The following is a 22,431-nucleotide window of genomic DNA, read 5'->3' as shown; positions in this document are numbered from 1 at the left end:
GTTACATGCATCTCCTCCTCCCTCTCCCACTGCTGCCTCCAATACAGAGGCAGCATCGTGGGGGAGGGGGGAATTTTAAGCCAGCTTCCTGCGCATACCGGCTCCAGACAAGCCGCCTGTCTTTCCCCCCCAACCTCCCATGCTGCTCCCTTCCACAAAGGCAGCAGTGGGGGGTTCCCCACAAGCCACCTGCATCATGCAGAGCCACCTGCCCCTGTGCTACTGCTTTTTCAGGTATCTAAAAGGATGTCCTAAGGAGGAGGGAGAAAACGTGTTCATTTTGGCCTCTGAGGATAGAACAAGAAGCAATGGTCTTAAACTGCAGCAAGGGAGGTTTAGGTTGGACATTAGGAAAAAGTTCCTAACTGTCAGGGTAGTCACACACTGGAATTCATTGCCCAGGGAGGTTGTGGAATCCCCATCTCTGGAGATATTTAAGAGTAGGTTAGATAAATGTCTATCAGGGTGGTCTAGACAGTATTTGGTCCCCAGTGGTGGGGGGACAGAGATTGTGCTCGCAGGGAGCCAACTTTTAAACTGGCTCCCTGTGAGAATTGGCTCCCACCCTCACATGTGTAAATGTTGTAACTGCTGAAAAATTCAGGGGTTACACGTTTACACAAATGCATGCATTTTAACGTCCCTAATTATAGGATCACATACCATTCTTTGCATAGACCCCCATCCTGCGTTAAAGACTGTATCGTAATGCAAGGCTGGGGGTGCCGACAATCTTAATTTGGGCCCATGTTAACTTTTGAGCGCTTAAGTTTGCAATTTTAATGTCGTTTTAATGGAGGACTTTTAAATTGTGATTTGTAACTTCCTGGGTTTTTTTTCCAAATTGCTTTTTAAAACAAGTTCTATTGTGTGGCATCATATTGACACCCATATTATTGGAACCAATAGTTTTCCCCCCATGCAAACTTCTGCCACTTGAACTAATGGTGGAGGCGAAGAACATGTTACTGCTTTGTGGACCAGCAGTAGAGGATTATGGAAAACTTTGACATGTCTGTCAAATCCACTGTGCTAATAGCAGAGGAGCAGTGAGACTCTAGATTCTTGAATTCTATTCCAGGCTCTGCAGGGGACTTTGCTCTTGTTGACATAGGGCTGGCCCACAACATTTTGGCACCTGAGGTGGGGAGCTCAAATGATGCCCCCATGTCCCCTCGCTTGCCAAAACTTTGAAAGGTCTCAATTCTCTGGGGTCCTAGTGTCAACCCCCCACCCCCAGTCTGGCACCTGATGCAGCCCCTCTGTTCACCTCATGGTAAGGCCAGCCCTGCATTGGCGTGAGTTCTTCTGTTTCCCCTCCGTGCCCCAACATGACTCCTCTGCCCTGTCTCCTTCAACCTATCCCAATCCCTGCTCAGCCAGTCCCAGTTTCACTGCTCAGGCTTCTCATCACAGGCCAGACTCCCGTTCCCGTTCACCGTTCCAGTCTCCTTGCCAGACAGTCCCAAATCTGGGCCCTCCCTGTGCTTCTTCATCTGAAGTGTCTCTCTCCTTCCCTGCCTTGGCCTCAGTAGTGGAACCACAAATGTCATTTTGGGTCACCTAAGGAAGTGAATGTCAAAAATATTTTCATTGTGCTGTATATTGTCCACAAAACACTTCACATATCTTTTGGAAAAGATACATTAGAAAAATCTGCTCCTTATAAAAGATGGGTATTTAAAAAAGTTACAGGTTCGAAAAGGGTTATCTGATTAAATGGCTTAATTAGAGGTAACTTATCATGCTTCCTGGAGATCAGAATGAGTGGTCATTCCCCCACCCTCCGATTATGTAATTTACATAGCTATGACTTTACTAGTGTGTCTGTTTTTTGTGTATATTATCTTTGTATAGTGGGACTGGTTTCCTTTCATTTTAAACATTTAGAAATTGCCACTTTTGTTTGTGTAGTTTTCTGCTTTGCAAGACTAGGTTTTATTGATGAATCAAACAAATAGATATTTCCAATAGGTCTTGAATGTATCTTTTGAAATCACTCTGTCTGGAGAGCCTTTGGTTTAAAGGGGTACTGACAACTTAGAATGTAGTCATTTTTAATGAAGAAGTTAAGTGGTTATTGGTTTGTCACCTGTTCTGCCTGGAGTCTCTTTGCCAGTTTTTATACATTCAAAAAGAATTATGTGGGTTTTTCTGCTCTCCCCTGTATTGTGGAGAAAACAAGGGAAATTGACTACAAAAGAAACAAACTAACACTGATGCTGCTAATTATAGTCATCTTAGGGGTTCCTTATGACAAAAGTAGCCAAACTTATTTAATAGAGGTGATTTTTAAGCTTAGGGTGAGGTTTTCCCTCAGTGAGTATTGGCATTTGAAGGAAGTATTTTACCCACTGGAGAACTCCACAGTCAAGCGGTGGAAATATGCAATCGTACTAAAGGGCTGTAATGTTAAAGTCAAATGCTAGAGTAAAAGGCTTTGGCACAAATCAATAGACTAAACGGTAATAAGTCACCAGGTGCAGATGGTTGTGAAGGAACTCAGATGTGAAACTGCAGAACTGTTGTCACTGGTTTGTAACCTATCCTTTAGATCAGCTTCTGTACCAAATGACTGGAGGATAACGAATACGGTGCCAATTTTAAAAAAGGGCTCCAGAGATGATCCCAGCAACTGGTTGAAACTATAGTAAAGAACAGAATTGTCAGACATATATTAGTCTATAATTTGTTGGTGAAGAATCAACATGTTTTTGTAAAGGGAAGTCATGCTTTACCAGTCTACTAGAATTTTTTGAGGGGGGTCAACAGGCTTATGAACAAGGGGGATCCAGTGGATATGCAGCTTGTACCTCCCTTAACCAGGACACTCTGGTCTGGCAGCATCCGTGGTCTGGATATTCCTGGACCACAGAGTCCAGGAACAGGGAAGTCTGGTGGCAGGGCAAAAGCACGGTAGGGGGGAACAGCGACTTAGCCAGGAGCTCAGTGGCAGGGGTTGGGGGGACATGGCACGGTAGGGAGTTCTAGTCCCAGCCGCGATGGAGTTCCAGTCATGGCCAGGGAGCTGTGACCCCAGCGGTGGTTGTGGAGCTCTGGTCACGGTCAGGGTGGCAGCAGAGCTGCGTGGGCCATGAGGAGAAGGGACCTCCCCTATTCCGGCAAATCTTCTCATTTGGGACTGGTCTGGTCCTGAGGGTGCTGGATAAGGGAGGTGCAGCCTGTAGTGCATTTGGGTTTTCAGAAAATCATAGGCAGAGTCCCAAGTAATCTGTCATGGGATAAGAGAGAGGGCCCTCTCATGGATTGATAACTAGTTAAAATAGGAATAAATGGTCAATTTTCAGAATGGAGAGAGGCAAGTAGTGGTGTGCCACGGATCTGTTCTGGGATGAGTACTAGTCAACATTTTCACAAATGATCTGGAAAAAGGGGGAAACAGTGAGAGGACAAAATTTGCAGATGATACCAAACTACTCAACACAGTGAAGAACTACAAAGGAATCAACCAAAACTGGGAGACAGGGTAACAAAATGGCAAATGAAATTCAGTGTTGACAAATGCAAAGTAATGCATGTTGGACAACATAACTTCAACTATACATTTAAAACGATAGGGCTTAAGTTCTCTTTTTTGAGTGGTAAAAGCTATCTTGGAGTTGTTGTGGATATTTCTCTGAAAAACATGCAGCAACAAACAGAATGTTGGGAATCATTAAGAAAGGGACAGGAAACAAGATACTATATTTTCCTTCTATAGAAAATCCATGATCTGTCCACATCTTGACCACTGCATGCAGCTGAAGTGGCCTCATCTCAAAAGAGATATATTGGCATTGGAAAAGATTCCAAAAAGGGTAACAGGATTGATTAGGGGAATGGAATGGTTTCTGTATGAGGAGAGATTAATAAGACTGGGATGTTTCATCTTGGAAAAGAGAGGGCTAAGGGAGGATGTGATTGAGGTCCCTAAAAGCATTTGTGGTGTGGAGAAAGTAGATAAGGAAGTGGTGTTGACTCCTCATAACACTAGAACAAGAAGTCACCAAATGGAATTAATAGGCTTAGGTGTAAAACAGACAAAAGGAAATATTTCTTCACACAACACAGTCAGTCTAGGAAACTTTTTGCTGGGGTGGGGTGGGGGAGGAGGAGGGGTTGTGAAGGTCAAGACTATAACAGGCTTAAAAAAAAAGAACTAGGTACATTTAGTTTACTAGAAGTTGGGAATAGGGGATGGATTACTATTACTGTGTGGATACTGTAATAATGGTCCTTTCTACATTGACTTAGTCACTGCTGTGAGTACACTGTCAAATGATCTCTTACATCTGCGAGTGTGGGTGCAAGATCTTGCAAGATCAGTTCATTTATATCCCATAGTACTTAGTTCTGCCTTAACAAAACACCTGGGCTTTTCTATACTTGGCACTATCCCAAATAATTTCATGTATGGGCATTCTTATTTTGGAATAGTTAGTCAGGGATAACCACGGTGGATAAAAATCAATGTTTTTTTAAATAAAATTTTATTTAAATCAGTTGTTGTTTAATAGGCTATTTTGGATCTTTTTTACAAAAAAATCAATAAAATACTAAATTAAAATTAGTTAAAATCTCATTTAAAATAAGTTAGTTAATTCTCATCACAAACATGGTACATTTGCACTTACAGCCTCATAAAAATGAATTAATGGCTCTAGTCTGACCAGCCTCACTACCAGTTCTTCCTGCTTGAAAATTCTGGGTTTTCAGCTGCTGTTTTTCAGCAGAATAAAGTAATGTGAAAAGAAAGACAGAAGCTGGGTAGGATTCTTTTGGTTCCGTACTTACATGGTGGTGGACCTGGGCCAACCATGTCAGAGAAAGTAGTTATAGGAAAGAATGGAGGCAGCATAGAAAGAACAGTGGAGTGGACTGGAAAGAAAAAGGAAAGACATTATTTAGCGCATATGCAGCTTCCTGTATTTCCTATTTTTACACCAGAAAAGTTATCATGGCTTCTGGGCATAAGAGACCCTGTCTGGGAATATTTTGAAGAAATTTGTTCCCTGGGAAAAAAGAAAAATGTGCTAAGTGTAAGCCATGCAAGAAGTTGAAATTTTCAAAACAACATTTGAAAACAATATTTCAAAACAACATTTGAAAATTTAAAAAAGTTTAAGAACTTCTATCACCCAGCAACTCAGGACACTGCAGAATTTGCAAATGTGAAATATTCATGTAACACTAAAGATTTAGTTTAATAAAATATAAAGCTGTTTGTGTGATTTAGTTCTTGCCATTCCTAGTGTGCTCCTGCTGCTGTATCTACAGCTTGACACAGGTAATGAATATTATGCACTTTTTCCTACATTAATAAAAATCAGGTTATCAAAGTTATACTAAGTTTTCCCTCTTAGATGTTGTAAAATGCTGCAGTGAATTTAAATTAACGTGTTTTAGGGATCAGATTTGCACCATTGTTTAAGAAATGTGTGAAGTAGTATCAGTGGGAAACTTTAAATCCGTGTCTTTTTTTTTTTTTTCCCCCCTTGGTCATTTAAATTTGTGATCTAGATCACTTTAAATCAATCCACCCTGAATAACTCCAGGGCTATGTCTAGACTGGCAAGTTTTTCTGCCAAAGCAGCTGCTTTTGCGGAAAAACTTGCCAGCTGTCTACACTGACCGCTTGAATTTCCGCAAGAACACTGACTTCCTGCTGTCTGAAATCAGTGCTTCTTGCGGAAATACAATGCTGCTCCCGTTCGGGCAAAAGTCCTTTTGCGCAAAGCTTCTGCACAAAAGGGCCAGTGTAGACAGCTCAGATTTGTTTTCCGCAAAAACGCCCCGATCACGAAAATGGCGATCGGGGCTTTTTTGCGCAAAAGCGCGTCTAGATTGGCACGGACGCTTTTCCGCAAAAAGTGCTTTTGCGGAAAAGCGTCCGTGCCAATCTAGATGCTCTTTTCCGCAAATGCTTTTAACGGAAAACTTTTCCGTTAAAAGCATTTGCGGAAAATCATGCCAGTCTAGACGTAGCCCAGGTATAGAGAAGCCTTTGACAAATTAGAATCACTTCTTTTTGTGTGCCTATTGTGATTCACAGAAAGAGGGAATTCATGTTTCACTAGGTAGATCTTCTAAACAGGGATGCCAAAAAAGCTAGAAGAGTTGTCTCACTTATTTGTTCTTGGGCTGATAGCAGGAAAGGAAATGGAACACCTGTTTACTCTTGTCTGTCACCCACCAGGTTATTGGCTTGGTTACTTTGCGGGTGGGGGAAGTATACACTGGCTTCAGAATGCAGATCAGTATCTACCATTGACATTAACTTTAGATACAGAGCTGTAAACTGAAACGTGTATAGATATCTAAAATAATGAATGACAGTGCAGTCTGCTGCTATCTCCTGTGTTGCTGACTGGGAATTTGTGGCCATGGAGTATGAAGTCTACTGTTGAAAGCTTTAGGGTGCCTCTTGGTGGGTCTTATCCTGTATCTAGCTGTTTGATGGCACAGTTTATGCTTTTATTAAACTTAATATACTCCAAGTGTTTGGTTTCATGTTAAGTAAGCAGTAAAAAATTTCGTCTTGTGCTCTGATTTGTAAAGGATAGAAAAGTTCTTCTGGGCATCAAGAACTGATCACTTTGCATAGGACTGGGCAAAATGCAGCCCGGGGGCTAGATCTGGCCTGCAAAGCGACCGGCTCCGGCCCATGGACACCCTGACGGGGACTCTCAAGCACACAGCTGCCATGGGTTTAGAGTGCAGTCTAGCAGCTCTCTGCTCTGGAAGGAGGGGGAGACTGTGTGATTCCCCCTGCCCCCAGCCCAATCCTCAGCTCCTGTTGGCCAGAAACAACCGGCCAATAGGAATTGACCCCCAGCCAATCTCTCAGCTCCTGTTGGCTGGAAACGACCAGCCAATAGGAACTGAGAGATTGGCCTGGTGATTGTGGGCAGCACAAGCCTCTTCCCTCTCCTGCGGCTGAGAGCCACATAGAGGGAATAGCCTGCAGCTCTAAGTGATCTGGGGCTGCAGCAGACAGGGAGCCCAGCCTGCCTTGGGGGTGCTGGCCAGGAGACTCTTAGGTAAGCACCTCTCAGCCAGAGCCTACCTCTGGCACCCCTGCCTCTCCTGCACCCCAACCCCCTCCCCCAGGTCACTATCCCCTGCCCCAGGTCATAACTCCCCCCAACCCTGTACCCCCTCTACACTCCTCCCCTAGGCTAGAATCCTCTTCTGTACCCAAATGTCCTCCCAGACCCTGCACCCCAGTCTCCTGACCCAGGTCTCACAACCCCCTCCTTCACCCACAATCCCTCTCAGACCTCACACTGTCTCCTGCACCCCAGTCCCTTTACCCCATGTACCCTTCTGTACCCAGCCTCCATCCTAGACCCCACATCTCTTCCACAGAAAAGTGTGGCCCTTGACCACTTTCCAAAACCTTGGAGTGAGCCCCCCCCACACCAAAAATTATTGCCCACCCCTGACTTTGCAGCTCCCTAAAGTCAAAGAACATATAAAAAGGTGGCATTTTTCTGTAACTTGAAGGTGCATAAACAAACATCTGTGCTGTAGGAGCAAACTTGTTTACACAAAGCAAATCCTTAATTTGGCTGACTAGACTGAAGAGTGGGACACGTCTGAAGAGGTTTAAATGGTGGATGCCAAAACCAAGTAGCAACAAAATTAACTGCAGAAATCTTTACTTTGAATTGCTTAAATGCTGATCGATATTTCACAAACAGCTTCTCCCCCCCAATTCTCCTTGCATTCTGGTTCAGTATAAGAAATCTTAGTTGATCTTTTCTTCTACAAATTGACTTTTGAAAGCTACTTGGGTATACCTCTTCTGCGCTAGATGATAGTTACAAAATAAAAACACAGCTTTCATCTCTAGTGTGGCAAAGCTCCGGCCATGCCCCGCACGTCCTGCACTACTAGGCCATTATTGTGTTCCTCAGAGGCTCGCTGTGACCCTCCACGCTGCCTTTTGTCTTTTCTAGAGACCACGGTCCAGTTTACTGAGCCAGTCTCATCTATGGCAAAGTTAAAGGATTGGGGTGAAACCCCTCCATAACCCTGGCCTCCTTTTCCAGGAGCAGACATTTTAGTGGTGTGGGGAGGATTATAGGGAGAACCCAGGCCAGCTCTCTACTCCAGGTTCTGGCCCATGAACCCTAGGTTGTGGCAGCTGACGGGGGTTTTCCTCTAGCTCCAATACAGCAGCCTTTTTCCCGGGCCACTTCCCCAACCACTCCCCTAGTACCGTCTCTCTGGTACCTGGGCGAATCTTTCCTGCTTCAGCACAAACACTCTTTCCTTTTTCAGTCTGCAGCTCTCCAGCAACACACTTCCTCCTCTCAGTCCTTAACTCTTGTCCTTTTCCCCCTCCCTTACTTGAGGGGAATCCTTTTAAAGTAGCCCAGCCAGGCGTAATTGGCTGCAGGTTCCTGATTAGCCTGCTGCTTCAGGCAAGCTCTTAATTAGCCTCAGGTGCCTGCCTGTGTATGTGGCAGCAGTCTCTTATTCAGGAACAGAAAACCATTCACCCAGGTCCTGGTACATCTGCCGTCCACCAAACTACTGTACCCAGCTGCCCTGGGTCTGTCATACTAGCCAGTGCTCTAGTCAAGAGTTCTGGCTGGCACCTCCTGTTTGATATATGTGAGTTCTTGTTCTGCAGTCTTCAGCTTAATACTTATAACTCTGTATGTGGCATTGATTTTTGTCAAGTGTGCAGAAGCTTAAATCTGGCCACCAAAAGGACTCATAAGGTAGAAAAATGGGTGCTTGTCTCTTTTGCTGCAAGGTGATTGGGAAAAGTGAACGTGTTCATAATTTGTTGCTGATTACACTAGAAGGGAAAGTGGGACAGAAGGGGGCAGAGGGTGGGGGTGCAGGAGGCTGGCTGATCACCAAAGCGGGGGGGGGGGGGGGGGACTTTCCAGCCACCTGCTCCCTTACGTGTGTACAGTGGCCAGCCACATCCAGAGCCTTGCCCTCTGCAGTATAACCGTGTCTGCTAGCAGACTACTCCCTTTGCGTTTTATGAGAAACAATCGTATTCTGGGCAAATCCCACTGTCCTAGCACAACTAGGCTCTTGCCTTGCTTAGGAAGGCAAGCACACACCCAATTTGGTGGTCCTAGTTCTTACTGTTTAGGAAAGGGGTGGGGGCCACTGACCCACAGAAAAGTAAGTCGGGGGCTGTACATAAGTGAGAAACTGGGGAAAAACCCCTCTCTGTGATGCCTGGCTAAGAAGGAGAGAGACTCCCCACATTCCCCTCCCTCACCAGAGCCTAGTGGGGAACTAGCCTAGTAGATTTTGTGTGCACCAGTGCAGGCTCCCCAATGTGGGGGGACGGGGACTAAGCCTTGAAGGCCAGATCCAGGCAAGCCATGGGCCATATCCAGCCGCCGGGCCTGAGATTCCCCACTCCTGGTTTAGGAGGCATTCTTGAACACACAGACGGATGGACAGACAGATGCACAAACTTTCTCAAATATATAGTGGATTTCAGCTACATGGTGGGTTAAATAGGCTTTGGTGGGCTAGCCTGGGAACCTAGCTACCATTTATAGCATTGGAACTCAGAACACATTTTCCCATAGAAACAAACAGCCGGCTTCCAAACAAACTTTTGGAACACGATCCATGTGTAACTTGGGGACTTCCTGTATTTGCTGATCAAGGTGAGCTCCAGTGAGGAGTTCAAACTGTCCTATCAACCAGCTGGAGGGCTTTGTCAAGGGTAAGAGCATTTTTAGTAAAAAGCAAATTTGTCAATAACCCTATCCCACAGTATGTGGTGTTGATTACCTTCCTCATGTGTCTTCACCCGTAAGACACAGGCACAGCGTTGTATATACGAAAACTGTGTTGCATTAGTTTTCTTGCAATTACTTGTCTTTAACATTATATTAATGGGGAGCCCTATAAAATAAATTCCATCTGCAAGGCCCAATACACTGGGGAAAATGAAGCTTGAATTTTCTGGGGAGAAAAATTTCCTAGAAGTTAACAAAAAAAAATGTTGCTACCACATTGTACAACTTTTAATATTAGTAATAGCCACTCAGTACACCTAGCAAATAAAATATCCTGAAGATAAAGCTTCTAGAGAGGATTAAAATAAAATGTGACTTGTATTAAAGGAAGTCTACCTTCAATATGGCTATGTAGTGATTTTAGGGTTCAATGGCATAGCAGATCCCTCAGATAGCACTGAAAATTGCAGAACATCTTTAAATCACGGAGCACCTTTAAAGTTATTGGGAGACAGGACTCGGAGTCCTAAACTTTTGGCAGATAGTAATGGCAGATAGTTGGGAAAGAACATGTATTTTATCACATTATCGTATGTCTTCCTTGCTCTTAAATGGATGTAGATATTTGTTCTCAGAGGGCTTGCCACTAGTTTTGTCTTCAACAGATGGAAGATGTCCCTAAATAGCTCTTATGTCAGGTTACTTAGATATGATCTCCTAGGCCCAGGAAAATAGCTCTGTATGATCCAAGTACTGCTATCTTGAGTGAACTTGGGAAAACTGGAATTGCTTTAGGCTGAGGCTTGTACTACTGTGTGTGAGCACTGATTTCTAAGCCGGGTGGGGAACCTTTTTTGGGTCGGGGGCCACTGACCCACAGAAAAATCAGTTGGGGCCACACAAGTGAGAATCGGGGGGGGGGGACCCCCTCACTGTGGCCCCTGAGAAGGAGAAAGACACTCTCCACATTCCCCTTGCACACCAGAGCGTAAGGGGGCCCAGCCTAGTAGATTTTGTGTGCTCCAGCCCCCGAGGGAGCAGCAGGAGCACTAGAGCACAAGCATGTGCTCTCCAATGCTGGTGGGGGGGCTCTGAGCCTCTGGGACCAGATCTAGGCAAACGGGGGGGCCACATCCAGGCCTGAGGTTCCCCACCGCTGCCCTAAACTCTGTATCCAATGCAGTGTACAAGTTACAGTGGGAGAGGTCTAGGTTGGACTGTTTCCTAGGCGGGTGGGGAAGCACTGGGCTGGGTTCCCTAGGGAGGGGGTGGAATCTCCATCTCTAGAGGTTTTTAAGTCCTGGCTTGACAAAGCCCTGGCTGGGTTGCTTTAGTTGGGATTGGTCCTGCCTGGGGCAGGGGGCTGGACTCAATGACTCCAGAGGTCTCTTCCAGCTCTATGATTCTCTGAGTATATAGACTTGTGTCTGTTTTCAAGCACAGCATGTTTATTCCTTGTATGCTGTTGGCACTGATTGTTCCGCAGATGTCAACTGTGAGCTGACAGAACTTGCTGCTTCCTGGTTATTGTATATTGTGCGATCGCATCAAATGGATTGGATACAGAAGCATGACAGTAGTAGTGGCAAGTTTTAGGGCCTCCTTGGCATACTCACGGTTGGAGTAAAATGCTGCTGCACAGAGGTTCTGTTGCAGTGTCTAAGGACTTCGCTGGTAAGAGAAGCTGAGGCTGGTTAGAAGCCGTTCACCCACCTATTTCCTCAACATCTTAGAAACCGTTTTCTACCGTAAAGGGAGCTTTTAAAAATGGGCTGGCTTCCAACAACTGACCATAACAGAGCTGCTCTTTGAGCAGTATTGACCGTGTCTGTCAGCGAGAAGCAATTCCAGACAGGCTGTCAGAGCACCTTTTCCTTACCACGCCAGTCAGATGGCAATAGAAACAGTCATTCCCCTTTATTTGCCTCTTCCCTGAAGATCATTTAGGATCAGGTGAGTATTTCCTACCTTAGGCCGAACAGATTGGAGGCCAGGATTTTCAGATGACTGCTGACTTGCGAGGCACTGTAAAGGCGTCTGTTTTTCAAATTCAAAGTGCTTGGTGCGTTCTGAAAACCAAGCCCTTGGATGTTGGGGTATGACAGGCCTTTGCCAGCCCCCTGCTGCTTCAACCCTATCCTGGAAAAGAGCAGCAGAGGAGAGAGGCCCCAAGGAAGCAGGTAATCGGCTGGAGCTCGGCAAGTTTAGATAAGAGGAGCTGCCAGACTGTAGCAGGTTGTTCCTAGCTGGGATAAGCAGGGCAAGGAAGGGGGCTCCGCTCAGGCACAGGGAGCTTGACTGACTACATATGCTAAATCTGAGAGTTGAGAGGACCTGAGAGCTGTAACCTGAAGGAAAAGGGGCCAGGAGGGAAGAGGCCAAGGGAATGCAGCAGCAACCATGAAAGGGAGCAGCATATAGCTGCTGTGCATAGGGTTCCTGGGTTGGAATCTAGATTGGTGGGTTGGCCTGAGTTTCCCCCTCTGCCAAGTGGCCTAGGCCCTAAGAAGGGAACAGAGCTGCTTCAGAAGCGTGAGCCAAGGGGCTGGCTATAAAGGGCCCAGAGATGAGGCCAAAGACCTGGGTGGCGGCTGATAGCAGAACTCGTTGCTACTCCGGAAGGGATCCATTGCTGGCTGTGTGATTTGGCTGAGAGGCTGAGCCACGGAAGACTTACCTAGTAAGTTTGTCAACCTGCAAGGGGAGGGAGGGGGCGGCAGGAGCAGGAAAAAGATTGCAGTCTGCACCCAGCCACTAGCAGGCACTCACAAGAGGAGTGTCCCATCTCAGGTTTCTCAAGCTGGGCATTTGGATAACCAGAAATTGCTAGTAATGCTTAGGGATATCAACATGTCATCCTTGATTGTATGATGAACTGATAAGCCTAAGCATCAGAGCCATCAAAGGGGGAGCAGGAGCCGGTACCCACCAATCCCACAGTGTTGTCCCCCCCACCCATGGAAGGGCTGAGCTCCTCACGGACAGGGGAGGCGGAGCAGCCTCTGTCTGATGGAAGCTCGGACCCCCCCACAGACGGGGCTGCTACCCCACTCTGCTGCTTCTGTATCAGAGCAGGTAGCCAGTCTGTTTGAGGAGCTGGTTTTTAAACTGGCTCCCCTCATGGACCGGCTTCCACCCGACACAGAGGCAGCAGCTCAGGGGGGCTCCCCAGGAGTGAGGCCAGAGCGCACTGGTTGCCAGCCCCGCCCTTGGGGACTATAGAATAGTTGAGTAACCAATAAGAATTCGTGCGGTTACTCGACTATTTAATTATCCGATATCTAACATTCCTAGTAATGCTTGAAAAATCTTGGCTTTAAACCACCTACAGATAAGATGGGTATTTTCATGTGTTTAATCTGGGGGTTTTGTTAAGTTTGTTGACCAAACTGCAGAAAAGTGGTTTAGAGGCTATTTTGTTACTATCCACACTCCAGTAATATATTGACACTGATGTACTTCTGTCTGTGACATCTTGGAATTCTCTGTAGCTGCTGGGTCCATTATAATTAAGACCACAGGTTCTAGACATCAAATGCAACTCAGTTCTGAGACTTGAAAACAAAATGATGGGAGATTATCTATAATAAATCAGTAAGCTGCTGTGCAAGAAAGATTTTTTTTTTCTAATCTTAGATGCCCAAACAGAATTGTTGATAACTCTGAAGTGCTAAAACAATTTTTTTAAACGAATGTATTAAAAGGTTTTCAGTGGTGGTATTAAGGTAAATGGCATTTGCGTTTTGAAGCTGTATATCATACTTCTGCCATTAAAGCAAGAAGCATTGTGTTGGCAAATCAGAACCAATACCTATGTAGTGTTACATGTCAGCTGCTTAATGTTACTGACTTAGAAGAAGAAACTAGCACACTGGGTCAATTCTAGTTTAATTTTTTCCTGTCAGTTGCAGTATGTTGAAATCAATTGGATAATGAATTTTTTTTACAATAAAATTATATGAAACTTTTAAATTGCAAATTGGACCAGTCATTGAATGTATTTGTTCACAGTGAACAATTATAAACTGTTCTAGCCAGGGCATAAATACATAAAAGAAGGCTGATCTATCCTTACCTGTGTGTTACAGGGACATCTAATGGGTAAATCTGTGGATATCAGCTTTATGTCCATGGGTATCTGCAGATGTGGATACAGAGATCCTCAGCATTTTTGCAGATATAACATTTTACATCCTCACAGGGCTCTACTAATTGGCACTTACCTATTATTTCATACATTTTTTTTTCTTTTTACACCACCCTGGGAAAACATTGCTTGGGGAACACCAGGAAGGAGCTGAGTTTTTCATTATAAATAGCAGTATCTTCCATAAACGTTATATGTTTATTATTGTACTTCCTGCTTTTGCCTTCCTTCCATATTGAATTACTGTAATTTCAGCCTTTTAATGTTCTGTATGCATTAGACAGATTCAGGAAATGACAACCTGACATGGAAGGGCTTGAGGTTTCCATGAATTTTTTTGGTCTTCCTCTAACCATGCAAATTTTCAGTTGGCTGATTACAATTTATATAGTCCTATCTTGACAGCATGCTAGTCTTACAAATGAGATTTAAGATTAGGGAATGTGACACGAAGGATGTTAAGTAGCGTGTAATTCACTAATTGAATAGTTGATGCATTTTGGCATCGACTATTTGCTTAGTCAGTAGGGTGGTGCTGTCTCTTTGAAACACCTCCACAGCATTTCAAAGGGGTAGCACTGCATGAAGACCAGGATCATCTGGGGATTCCCCAGCTGACCCCGAGCTCCACACGGCACTGCCCCTTTGAAACGTGTTTCAAAGTGGCAGCGCCACACAGAGCTCGCAACTCGGCTCTGTGGGGTGCTGCTGCTTTGAAGTACCCTCCTCCTACCCTCCCTCACCCTCCTTGTCCGCTGTATCTGATAGAGGCAGCAAGGGGTGGGGGAGTGACTAGTCGACTATCCTGTCATCTAGACCTTAACATCCCTATGTGACACCATAACAAAGAAGGACTATTTTATTCTTTCTGACGTCCTTGCTAATATAATCATAAAGCTTACTGTGATCCTGGAATTCCAGAGGTTTCGTTTGTAAAATCCTGAAGGGATGAACAAATCTTAGTCACGTATGGTTTAAAGCCTCATCACCAGCAATCCTAAGACTTTACTGGAACTTGCACAGAGACTCTTGCTCCTAGTGTCAAAGAGCCATCCGGCAGTGAAACAGTGTGTTAATGTGTCTAGATGCAGGTATAGTGTGATCAGTGGGGACCCTTTTCTGTACTGTGATTTAATCCTTTAGTATGTTTTTCGTAGTGATGGGGTGCCATTTCAGATTTTGGTGGGGAGGAGCAACCTGTGCATGCCATGATGGGGGAGGAGGGAGTGAAAGCGTGGAAAGGGTGGACTGAAGTCAGGCTTTAGCAGTGTTACTGAGCATGCTCAGTACAAGTCAAACACCAAAAGGGGAGGTGGGGAACCAACCCCATTGGTCTGCCACCCTACACAAATAATCTTTATCAAGAGGCTTCTAAGGCACTGGAAAACTCTACTTTTTTTTTTTTTTTTTTTTTTTTTTTTGGCAGACAACTTAGCAGTTAGCTGACAGGCGCACTGTATCTAATTCCTATATAAAAGAAAGAAAAATAAATAAATATTAGACCCACTCAGCTCTAACACCAACATATTCTGACATCTTGTGGCAAGTCACTTAAGGGACACTGGTTAGCCTTAACATTGTAATGTCTATTCTTACTTTGTTGCTAACTCTGCAGAGAGACAGACCCCGTGAAGACTCCTGGGCTCGCTCTTGATTCTGGAAGGGGAGGGGGGGTGAGGCCTAGTGGGTTACAGCAGGGGGCAGAAACAGTTGGGCTTTATATAAGAACATCAGAATGGCCACGCTGGGTCAGACCAAAGGTCCTTCTCGCCCAGTGTCCTGACTTCCAACAGTGGACAGTGTATCTTGTTCCTCAGCTTCTAGTTCTTACTACTGGCATAGTCTGAGATTCTAAAATTCATTTACATGTTGTTGGGACTTTGTCTGATTTCTGTCAGTTATATATTTAGAAGAAAAAAATTGCATTTCCTAGGATGCTGTTAGCATTCCTTTTCCCACTTCCATTTTTTATTCTTTTTTTTCCCTGCTATTTATTTCCCTGTGACGTTTAGCTAATCTCAAAGATTATAGTTTTCCTCCTAACTTCCACTCTCTCCTTTCTTTATCTTCTTTCCCTCTCTTTAAAAAAAAAATATATATCCTTTAAAAGATGAATAAAATTCTCAGCTTCCTTGGTACTGAGGAAGACCTTTTAGAATAATGGGTGGAGCGTCAGAAAGGCCTTTGTGTGGCTTTAGGCAAAAAGTGTGGTCTGATCTAAATGCATAGTTAAAAGTCTCTGCCAGTGTAGTAACATTCCAGAGCAGGGTAACAACCTTCTAGTCAACATCCTGGACTAAATTTGTCCTTCCTGACTTTTCGAAGTGTGCTACTTGACCAACTACTGGGGATGTAGACGTACTCAGTTGCTGGGGTGTGTCTTTCACATAATAACCACTTTTAGGAAAGAACCCTTTCTGTAAACACCCAGAGTTGTTGGAAGTATTAATAGTATATTAACTGTGTCAGCAAGAGGTATGCTTTTGCTTTGAAGAAAGTGTCTTGTGACACGGGATGTTCAATTAATCAGCTGATCGAGTAGTTCATGGAATTTCCATCAACTACTCGATTAGTCAATAAGGGGAGAGGTGCACTCGCTATCCCACTGTGCCTCTGTCTTTGAAATGTACAAGAGCCGCATGTGGAGAAGCAGGGACCCTGCGTGAGCGGGGACTGCTTGGGTCCCCACTGTGCCCCTGCCTCCCAGAGGCAGGAAAGAGAGGGAAGCAACTAGTCGAGTAATGATAAGCCTGGGCTTATTGGGTAGTTGATTAGTCACTTACATCCCTACTTGTGATGTTAGTAGTGTTTTGCTAACTGGTGTCAGTGCCTGGCTCTGTCATGCTCTCTTGACAGACTCTGGTCTGTCATTATAGGCCCCAACTGCTGAATCTTGTGTGCTTCTATGTCTCCTTGGTTGTGACGGAGTGCTGTTTTCAACCCGGGGGGTACGGCACTTGTCTCGGCAGTGTGTGTAAGCTTGAGTAGTATCTGTGCTACAGCACAGTGCTATAGGCTAGCTCTGGTTCTGCTGTACATTAGAAGTTTGTTCTTCTTGTCCAGATGCTGCAAGTATGGAGGAGGTCCAAGCTGCAGCCGCCTCGCCTTCTCTTTCCCTTGCTTTCTGTGTAGAGACTGTCAAAGCCAATGGTCTCTTCCTGATAAGAAACCTGTTGTTCCAATATGGAAGAGTTTGATGTTGCTAGCGCTCAATTGATCTATCCTAGTTTCTCAGACATAGTCCATCTTCTCAGCGTAAACCTCTGCTACAAAACAGATGCTCTAATCCCCAAGAAAGGTTACGGTCAAAAATGGCCTTCACAAAACACAATGGAATTCACACTTTGACACAGACCTATTCCTCAAACTCTCTTATTTGGTTGTTCTTGAGATTTAACTTGGTGTGGTAATAGGCTTGTGGTCTGATTCCCATCTGGGTAGCTCATATTGGGGATATCTGAAGCAGTTTTGTTTTGTGGAAAAAAAATATAAGTAAATGCCCAGGGTGAAATGAGCAAGTATTGGCCGGTGTGGGAGCTTCAGGCAAAAATCTCCTTTCCCTTGCTCTAGACCAGTGGTCTCCAACCTTTTTACAGCCAAGATCACTTTTTAAATGACAGACCAAGCCAAGATCTACCGCCCCGCCCCTTCCTTGAAGCCCTGTCCTCCCTATTCTCCTTTTTTCCATCACTTGCTATCCCCAATCCTTATACTGCTACTTTAAAAAAAATTCCCACCATTCCTCGCAGCTACTCACCTGTGCTGTTGCTCAGTGAGTAGCTGATCCTCAAATGAGGAAATCTAATGTAAATGTACTGTGCAGGCACGCAGTTCAGAGAGGGCTCAAGAGCTACTCTTAGAGCCTCCAAGATCTACCAGTAGATCGCGATCTACTGGTTGGTGACCACGGCTCTAGACCTTAGTTGCACCTAGATTTTATCTTTCTGTTTTTGGTACTTGTACAACCTTTACTTTACTTCCAGTCTTTGCTAAAATGTTGGCTTAATTTAAAAGTAGGTATTTTTTGGAAGAGATTTGGGAAGACAGCTGGAGGCAGCACAAATGGAAGAACATCCTTTCCTGTAAGGAGTAGGGATGTAAGAAGCAGGTATTTCACTAATCGTGTAGTCAATAGAACTTTTATTGACTACATGATCAGTCGATAAGGAAAGGCACTCAGTCCCGGCTCGTGCTGGGTCCGGGCCTACCCCCACTGTGGCCCTGCAGTTTGAATGTAGTAAGAGCTGGACAGGCTGATACAGAGGCAACAGGGGAAGAAATGCGAGTAGTCGACTCCACTAACTGATAAGTCTAGGTTTGTTGGTTAGTCGACTACTTGCTTCCATCCCTAGTTAGGAGGGAGGCAGTTTTGAATAATACTTGTAGAGTGCCCTTTTCAAAGTGTGTTAGTCTGCCTATCACTCACCCTGGGATACAGAAATTAAATGACTTGCCCAAAGCCATCAGTGCATCTGTGTCCTAAAGTGAAAAATGAACCATGAGAGGCAACTCCGGAAGACCTAGGTAAGATTTTTATATAGAAGATCCTTCTCCTTCATGACTAATGTGCTGCAGTATTACACTGGAGCATATATTTGTGTTATGTAGCCAAACAAGAAATATCAGATTTATATTTACACATCAGAGCTAGCCTTTAGTATTAGAAGGTCATGGCTACTGAGTCAAAATAAACATGCTTTCCTTACAATGATTGTGTTTTTTTTAATCTTACCCTGATACTCATTTTGAACAGCTCTTCACCTGTCCTGGACACTTAGCTGTTTATACTGTGCTTTACGATAGCCACTATATTAAAACATATCTGTCCTGTGGAGCTGTATCAGCAACAAATGTAAATGTAGATGAGGCTGGAAAAATCAGAGAATTATTTATTTTCGATTGTTTACTTTGTATGGACGACAGCATGGGTGTAGTGTCAGTTTTTTCCTTATAGTTAGGCCATAGTTACACTAGGACTGCTTTTCTAGGAAAGGAGTACTGGTATACTACACTAGTAAAGGGCTGCTAGTGTGGATGCCATTTATATTGGCAAAGTTGAGGTTTTCTGGTATAGCTTATTCCATCCCTCATCTCCTTGAAGTGCTACATAGTCCTAAAATCATCAAGGAAATACCTGAAATCTAGTCTTTCAAAAATCAGCTTTAAAATAGTTTCAAGTTGGTGTCCCCTTAAACAAGTGTACTCAATGTGACTTTTAACTTCTTGATGTTGCAAGCATAATATAGGAACTGGACCTTTTTAAAAACAAGGCTCAGAAACAGGCATTTCAGGACAGGACGTCAGTAAAGAATATTTATTTTGGTTAGTGAATGTTGTTTATGCTATGGATTATACTTTCAACATAGCAATACTTGTTGGAAATTTTGTGTGTTTAACCTTTAAGGGGAAAACACCTATTTGTGGGGGTGTTTCTGTAGCTGGAAAACTTCCTTATCCAAGCTGGGTTTCCCCGATGTTTCCAAGAACTGAATCTGTAGATTCTTACCAGAGCAAGAGAACTGCAGAAGTATGAAACAAAATACAGGACTATGTAGCACTTTAAAGACTAACAAGATGGTTTATTAGATGAGGAGCTTTCGTGGGCCAGACCCACTTCCTCAGATCAAATAGTGGAAGAAAATAGTCACAACCATATATTTCATATGTGTTCATTTTTTTTAATTGTATCCTTTGGCATATATGGTTGTGACTATTTTCTTCCACTATTTGATCTGAGGAAGTGGGTCTGGCCCACGAAAACTCATCACCTAATAAACCATCTTGTTAGTCTTTAAAGTGCTACATAGTCCTGTATTTTGTTTCAGCTACACCAGACTAACACGGCTACTTTTCTATCGCAGAAGTATGAGGTGTTCTAGCCCCTGAGGAAATGGTTGTAGAAGTTGTTTAAAGCCTTGAGCTTAACAAATGGGCCTCTTCAAACACAAGGAAGGTTTAAATGTTTTATTTCAGTGTCTCAGATGTACTTAAATGTCACTTTCCCTCTCAGTTGTCAACACTATATTGTGAGTGACTGAAATGCTCCAAAACACCCTCTCTTCTTATGAAATAGCTCATCTGCTCTGCATAAGTAAATCCATATATGGAAATACCCTTTGGCTCGAAAAGGTGTACGGGGTAGCTGCATATGTAAAAGATGCTAATAGATCTCTCAACTGTGCCCAAACTATGTGTGCTCTGCACCAAGCGCATCCTAATTTCTGCGGTATGGCGCTTGGATCCTATTTGTCTGTGGGAACCCTATGGTCTGGGTGTCCCTAAACCTGACTGCCAGAAGCTGGGACTGGATGATGGGCGATTGATCACTCATTAATTGCCCGGTTTTGTTAATTTCATCTTGAAGCATCTGGCTCCAGCCACTTTCAGAAGACAAGATACTGGGCTAAGTGGAGCTTTCGTCTGACTCAGTATGGCCCTTCTTATGTTAATAGAAATTCTGGGACAACTCCTATTTACATTAAAATGAAGGTATTTAAATACTAAAGTAAATTATATAATTGGTACTGTAGCTGTTTTTTTTTTAAATATTGTGTTTTAGTTCACCACAGACTCTTACATTGACAACACCTACCCACACTGTAGGCGATTTCATGCAGGAAGCTGGAGGTTTTAGCGGCTGGGTAGGAACATTTCAGACTCTTGACATCTAGGGAGATGGAGAAAATGGTTGGGCTTGTGGGATAAGTATGTTTCTGCTGAAAACTACAAGTAGTGAGAGTTCTCTGTAATGTCATCTTTTAGGTTTCAGAATTAACTCATTAAGTGCATGAGGCCATATACATATCAGAACGATTGTTTTACTGGTGTGAAGAATTAGGGCAGTGTTTCCCAAATGGTGCTCCATTACAATAACATTTTATTATTTAAAAAAAATAAATATTTAAGCATTCATGAATACATGTCCCTGTGTAATGCCAGCTTAGCGAGAGAGTGGAGACGATGATGTCACTACTCAGCGTTACGTGCACAGTCAGTCAGTGGTGCGATCGCCTGTTGTATACCACCGTAAATCCCCGGACTCGCTCTCGGGGAGCGTGGATCATGTGGGTGACTGAATACATATAGACTAGCGCTGCGTCGGACGAAGTCTCATGACCTTGTTTAGCATTTGTTTATTATTCTCCTTACTTATTTGTGGTCTACTTTTGCAGCTCCATATATCAAACTGTTAGGGGTTCCGCAAAATTCTTTCGAGTTTAAAAGGGTTCCGTGGCCAAATAAAATTATGAAACACTGAGTTAGGGAACACATCAAAGCATCATTTTATGCTAATTTTGCCTCTTAAGTGTCTTTGTAACCACTAGTGGCAACATCCTTTTTTTAAAAGGAATCTCAGATTCTGTAGTATTTTCAGGCAGCAAATGGTGGGAAGGAGTGGACTCCGCAGCAATTTCCATGACTGTGGAAACTCAGATGTTTGTTGCTACCTGCCCACAAATTATAGCAATTATTTCAGATTCAATTAATATTACCTTGAAATGTGTCATTTGTAAATTGACATCAGAAATAAAGAAATAAAGGTGGGATTTTAGAAAATTGTGTACAAGGAAAAGCGAGAGGACACTTCTGGTCATTTTGGGTCTGTGGGCATGTAATTTCCCATGATCCCTTGCATGATCCCTGCAGGCAAATCCTTCAGAGTGGTGACACATTGGTCTGATGCCATTCTGAATAGAACTCTTCCCCAGACATTGGGGAGATTCCAAAGAGAAACTGACCTGAGCCTTGTTTAGGACTTTGTTGCTATTAGTAGGGAAGTACTGTATTCACAGAGGATTCTCAGTTTCACTTAGCTCACAAAAATCTTCTTGGTTCCCTAAAAGCAGTGAAACAGGCCATCTTTGGAAACAGGAGGAGAGACTATGCAAGAGTAAGGGGACCAAAGGATAAAATCATAAAGGAAAAGAAGAGGCTGGTATATGTTTTTGGTGTGTGTGTGTGTGTGTGTGTGTGTGTGTGTGTGTGTGTGTGTGAGAAAAGGAAAATAGAAGCGAGTTGCTAATTTTAGATTGGAAATGGCATCTGAAAAATTCATAGTACTGTGATTCAGCCAACAGGGATAGTCAATTCCTAGAGCCCTAGGAAATTCACTGTTCATTTTGGTCAGTTGCAGGCCAGAGGATTTTTAAATGGTCAGTTTCATAGTTTCAGATATTTACATCTGAAATTTCATGGTGTTGTAATTGTGAGGGTCCTGATCCAAAAGAAGGTTGGGGGAGGACCGTGGAGCACTATTATAGAGGGGGTTGTGGGATTGCCTCCTTTAATTCTTCTGCTCTGCTGCTGGCAGGAGTGCAGCCAGAAAGCAGCGGGCAGCCAGAGCGCAGTGGCTGCTGGCTAGATGCCAAGGTGTAAAGTCAGTACCAGTGCCAGCAGCAGTATAGAAGTGAGGGTCACAGGGTTTGGGGGATGGGTTGTTATATGTCCAGGTTTTCCCTGCTGCCGGACTGGGGACTGACATGGGGCTATGGTGGAGTTTCCTACAGATTGGTGAGATTCTTGGAAGTGGATCTGATCTGGTATTGGGAGTGGCCT

The 22,431-nt window shown here is 44.0% G+C and overlaps 1 protein-coding gene across 2 annotated transcripts in view; it reads left to right on the top strand.

Moving 5' to 3' along the window:
* The window catches only part of PIAS1 (protein inhibitor of activated STAT 1), a 102,384-nt gene that overhangs the window by 19,779 nt on the left and 60,174 nt on the right, over positions 1-22,431 (top strand). The window lies entirely within an intron of this gene.

The sequence above is a fragment of the Pelodiscus sinensis genome, chromosome 14 (genome assembly GCF_049634645.1).
Source record: "Pelodiscus sinensis isolate JC-2024 chromosome 14, ASM4963464v1, whole genome shotgun sequence".
Classification (NCBI taxonomy): Eukaryota; Metazoa; Chordata; order Testudines; family Trionychidae; genus Pelodiscus; species Pelodiscus sinensis.
The sequence above is the reverse complement of the archived record's forward strand: the minus strand, read 5'-3'. Positions and strand labels throughout refer to the sequence as shown.